General features: G+C 33.0%; 1 long non-coding RNA gene across 3 annotated transcripts; it reads right to left on the bottom strand.

Annotated features, from left to right (window-relative positions):
• Positions 1-1661: 1661 nt before the first annotated feature.
• On the bottom strand, positions 1662-5565 carry LOC145814225 (uncharacterized). Of its 3 annotated transcripts, XR_014357568.1 has the most exons (5): positions 5320-5565; positions 5132-5184; positions 4239-4335; positions 2907-2972; positions 1662-2098 (listed from the first exon to the last, which is right to left on the bottom strand). It is a non-coding gene; the product is annotated as an uncharacterized LOC145814225 (long non-coding RNA). The 3 variants fall into 3 exon arrangements; XR_014357567.1 differs by lacking the exon at positions 4239-4335 and having other exon boundaries at positions 5320-5534; XR_014357566.1 differs by lacking the exons at positions 4239-4335; positions 5132-5184; positions 5320-5565 and having other exon boundaries at positions 2907-3325.
• Positions 5566-5787: the final 222 nt, after the last annotated feature.

Genomic DNA, 5787 nt, shown 5'->3' with positions numbered 1-5787 from the left:
GATATTCTACTGTTTGATATGAGTTTTAACCTAGGTATTTGTCATTTTGCATAAATGGTGGAGTTTGGAGGTTTTAGGTGAAGCTAGGGTTTGGGTTTAAATTTTGAAAGAGGGATTTCCTATAATTGGCTTCATATATGTAGATGAGGGCTTGATTATGGTGTTATATAAAAATAAATGGTGAGATTGGGTCTTGGGGATGATATTGGGAAAAGGGTAAGGTTTTGGCCTAATTTGTGTTAAATAACTATTTTGAATAAATAATGAAATTGACATGGGAAATATGAAATTGGAAGGGTGTATAATTGAATGGTGTAGTTGGATTTGTTAAATCACTCACTTATGGAAATTTGATAAATTATCTGTTTGATAGATTGTATATCTGTTTAGAAATATCTGTTTTGGGTTATTGGTGAAGGATAACTATGATTGTTGTGGAAACTGCATGAGGATTAGATGAATTGAAATTAATCATTTGAATTATGTCATTGAATATGACGGTTTAATTAAACCATTGAATATGTGATTTGGTTAGTCATTGTGTATGGTAACACATTTAAATACATTGTATATGTATCATTGTTTGGGAGGAGATAAGGTATGGACTCCATTGAAAACTAAGTTGGCTGGAGTGTCTAGGGTGAAAGTCCTGAAATCTTATATATAATGGGTGCCGATTCCCTTGGATGTGAATTCTGTAAAATGGCAAGAAAATAGAAGTGTTGGATTGATGAATGTATTGAATTGTAAACCATTGAGTTGTAGTCTCATTTTGGTTAATTAGATGATAATGAATTTGGTAAATAGATTAATCCGAAATGGATGAACAAAAATGGATTGAGGTATGGTTATCTATATTGAATGGTCTTGGAAAGAATACGTGTTGGTTATGAATATTGTACATTTATCTAATGCTTATATCTTAGTTAAATTTCATACATTGCGTTAGTATATCTCTATTGGGCTTTGGCTCACCCTACTTGGGAAACCATTTTCAGGTACAGGTGACATGCACTACAAAAAAATTGACTTTTTGCGACGGTAAAATACCGTCGCTAATACTCCTAATGCCGTCGCTAATACTCCTAATGCCGTCGCTAATACTTTTTGCGACGGCAAAATGACTTTTTGCGACGGCAAGAGGGGGGTCGCAACTGCAGGGGTTGCAAAAAAGTTTTTGCGACGGTAAGTGCCGTCGCTAATGTTTTGCGACGGCATTTTTTACCTTTTTGCGACGGGCAACGTACGGTCGCTAATAAGGTTTGAAATTTCTTGATTTTTTTGCGACGGCCCTATTTTACCGTCGCTAAAAATGTTATTTGAGACGGCAAAAAAAACCGTCGCCAATAGTCTTTTTTTTAAAAAAACACTTTTTTGCAACGGTGTGGTGTCGTCGCAGAAAGTATAAAAAATATGAAATTTTCTATTTTTTGCGACAGTATAATGCCGTCGCAAAAAATATTAAAAAATAATAAAATTTCTATTTTAAATAATAAAATTTCTATTTTTTGCGACAGTATAATATCGTCGCAAAAAGTAAAACCTGTAACAAAATTAATAAAAATATTTAAATTTTCTATTTTTTCCGACGGTGGTGCCGTCTCTCTCTCTAAAAACTGATTATTTACATTCTATTCACAAATACATCATAACAGAAAACAAAAATAAAAATTGATCAAACCATCAAATTCAATATTTTACAAAGAACAATTAAACTGTACATGTTCATAAAAGCATATTTAAATTATAAAATTCACCCAAATCCTAAAAAAAAATAAAATAATAAAATAAAATCTAAAATTCACCAATCAACACATTAGATATTTAGGAACAAAGCTCTCCAATGCTTGTAAATTAGGAACAAAGCTCAGGTCCCATCATGAGCGAAGTGGAAAGCTTATTGGTTTAAAAAAATGAAGAACAAATTGAAGGTGGAGCTAATTTTGGTGGTGGTGTTGTCGGTTATGGATTGGAAAGAATCTAGCTGGTATACCATTGAAAGTCTCCTTGGTGATCTGAATATGAACTTTGAAATCCCCAACTAGCTCTGTGAGATCAGGCTCCTCATGCAGAGCAAAAACCATTATCCCTTTCTTTGCTGCACCAAAACAAAATCTCCAAGCTGAGTAAATATGTATAGGTGAAACTGAACTTAATAGTCATAATTTGAAATAATAATTAAAGAAAAATATAATATACAGACAAACCAAAACTATATGTTTAACCAAACACAATATCTTAGCTCCAACTGAGATAGGGAAAGCAATGGCGGAATACAAAAAATAATCTCTCTTGGTTGCAATAAACACTATGAGAAGTGAAACTTTATGAAATAAAGCTTCAATGATTTACAAGAATTTCATTGAAAATGTACGAATGAAAACACAATGAAAAAATGTTCACCATTAACTGTTCTTAACATGACAATTTTGACTGATAAATCAACATACATATTAACCTCATAAAGCCCAACTGCCTATTCAAATGACTCAAAATAACAGCCTGTCTCATGGCTTCCAAGCTCCAATCCAATCCCCCATTGAAATAGTAACAATATGACTAAAGCTATGGGTGTTGGTAAGTTAACCATGAGTTCAGATTTAAAGTATTAATTACACTTTCTTTTTTCTTTTCTTTTTTTGTAATATAAAATAGTTTAAAACAATTGATCTATCTAACAATAAACAAGAAACAACTACATATATATATATGGCATTTAGCTTATTGGAGAAAAGTTGAACTTTATTGAAGTTATTCTACCAGATATTTTTGCATGCTTTAGTATTTCAATCAGAAAATTATAGCAGAAGTGCTTCAAAAAGAAGGCCAGCTCACTAGTGTGAAAATTCAAATCATCACACAGCATATCAAATAATATCTACCACATCCAAAGAAGGCCAACTCACTTGTGGGTAAAGATCACAGGTCCCCAACTCTTTCACTACCAAAGGTAATCTTTCTCCACCAGTAACCTGAGAAGAAAAAAGCACAGTGAATTTCAATGTCACCTTGAGCAGAAATCGTTGTAGTTTTATTCAAAAAAAGATGAGAACAAAATTGAATCAAACCTCATAATCTGCACCAACACTCCTAATATTAACAGTCTGAATTTCATTGTGCTTAGCCCATATGATTTTTCCACTATTGTCCATACTAGCTACAGGTTCCTCTCGACCAAAAGCCCCAATTGTTCAATAGCCTCAACAAAGATTAAAGACTTAAAGAAACAAAACAAAAAAGAAGACGAAGAAGAAGAAGAAGAAGAAGAAGAAGAAGAAGAAGAAGAAGAAGTGGAAGACATCATAACTAACTATATCAACCCATCCAAAAAAAAAAAAATAAATAAATAAATAAATAAATTAATACTCTTAAAAGAAGGGACAAGTGTGAACAAAACCAATAAACAAAGAAAGAAACTATGCAAGTTGTCTAAGCTAGATTGACCCTCTTATAAGCATTCAGATGCTTCTTACATAATTTGTTGTCTATGTCGGGCCTATAATATTATTACTTTAGGTCTTCACCCAATATGTAAACTTGAGTTTGAGTCTCCTTAACTTACAACTACCTTGGGGTGTGACAAATGTTGATAGTTTTTCCTTGTAGCAATTTTCTTTGGCTTCAGTTAGAATAGTGATCTTCTAGGCATCAAATTCTTCTCTTATGTGGCAAAGACCAGAAGAATTGAACCAGTAACCCCAAGCCTCTCTTTTTGATGCCACACCAACACTTTTTTTATGATGTTTCATTATGTACAATAGTTTGTTTATATTTGCTGAATGTGTATGAGGTTTCATTCATAGTATTTTTTTTTTCTTACTGGTTTTTCTGCCATATTTAATTGTAACCAAACCAGACTAAACACTCATTTATTTTCTTTTCTTACCCAGCGCACATAAGTTTATCAATTTATTAAAAATAGGCGATGAATATTGACAAGTGTGGAAGGGCCACTTGGCCCAACAAAAAGGTTTGTCGATTCTCTTAGCATGTATGATATATACACAACTACACAGTATCCTAAGTTCTAAAAGAGATTATTGAGGAAAAACACATGCACAAACATGTGTTCATATATATGTACTAAATATGAACACATATGTGGACTTCCACAAAATGATGAAAGGTTGCATTAACATGATATGTATTAAGCCTGCTAATAAATGATATCACTGATAGAGAAATGTACATGTGCTTGCTATGAGAGAGAGAGAGAGAGACTCTCCATATACACTAACCATCTCCTTTAAGGGCTGGACGAGGAGCGGCTTCTTTGGCAAAGAAACAGACAGGAACCGCATGCTCCCGTTGCAGCAGGATGCGGACAGAATACAACTGTACAACCAAAACAAAATAAATAAACATATAGCACGTCAAACAATATAAATGCTCAAAAAAAAAAAACAACTATGGCATTTAATGAAAACATTGCCATGTGTGCTGCATCATTGGAACGAACATATTCCTTAAAATTCCATTGGCAATGCAAGGGCAACAAGTTTTTCGATCTACAAATTGAAGACCACCATGCTTATTATTCTTCTTTAATTTTTCTCCTCAAAGAAAAAAATGATTTCGATACAGATTATTGAATATGGGGATATCTTGAAAAAAGAAAAATAAAATTCTGAATTAACTTAGCATTGTCCAATTTGACTATAACTAGGGCTTTAATAAAAGTGAACCCAAAAACATATTTGTTAAATATAACAAATTTTAGAATCAAAATGATACAACCAAATCTCTTCTTTAAACTAGAAATTTGTTTTCATTTGCTCGTCAAAATTAGAATGCAAAAGAGGGCTTTCTATCATGACAAAAAGAAAACCTAAAAAATTACAATAGTTACAGATTCCATTTCACATATTCAAATTAGGATATCCACATATCATATCATCTACATGAGAAAATAATAGATCAGATCATAACCACAAACCCTGTTAATCAAATCAAGGAATGAGTTATTCACATGAATTCTGAATCAACAGCACATGAATCAGATCACAACTAAGATCATATTTCGAATCAGATCTGTTGGTCCACAACAAAAATCAGATCTGTCGGTCCACAAAAAATCAGAGATGAGAGATCAGGGAGAGAGAGAGAGAGAGAGAGAGAGAGAGACGCTTACCTGTGTGTGAGTCGATCGGTGCAGAGATGCAAAACCAGAGAGTGAGTGTGAGACTGATGAGATGAGAGAGTGAGGGAGACAGATCAGATCAGATCAGAGATATATATATATATCTGATATATATATATATATAAAACAAAAAAAATCAACGATCGGCAGAGAGAGAGACAGAGATTGAGAGAGTTTACCTGTGAAGTAGATTGATCGGCTGTGCGATGATGATCGGAGCGATGAGATGAGAAAGAGAGTGATCGGTGCAGAAAGTTTCCATGTTGAATGATCGGCTGCCAGAAACGAGAGAGTGAGAAAGAGAGACTCTGAGATGGTGAGTGAGTGATGGTGAGACTGAGAGAGAGCGAGCGAGAGAGAGAGAGAGTGAGGGAGCCGATTATAGATTAGGGTTTTTTTTTCTTTTGTTTTGTTTGTTATAGGTGAGTGAGATGGTGAGTGAGAGATGGACGGTTAGATTTGAAAGAGGAAAAAAAAAATGAATTTTTTTCTTTTTGATTTGTTTATGGAATTTTATTTTTTTGAAATTTTTTTTTTCTAATTTTTATTACAAATGAATATTTAAATAATAAAAGGATTTTTTTTTTCGCAACGGAGGATGTCATTGCTAAAAAAAATTATTTTTTATTAAAATAATTTTTTTATAG

This window comes from Camellia sinensis, unplaced genomic scaffold, assembly GCF_055761805.1.
Source record: "Camellia sinensis isolate YWXY unplaced genomic scaffold, ASM5576180v1 Unanchor1, whole genome shotgun sequence".
Lineage (NCBI taxonomy): Eukaryota > Viridiplantae > Streptophyta > Magnoliopsida > Ericales > Theaceae > Camellia > Camellia sinensis.
This window is presented reverse-complemented; position numbering and strand designations above follow the sequence as displayed.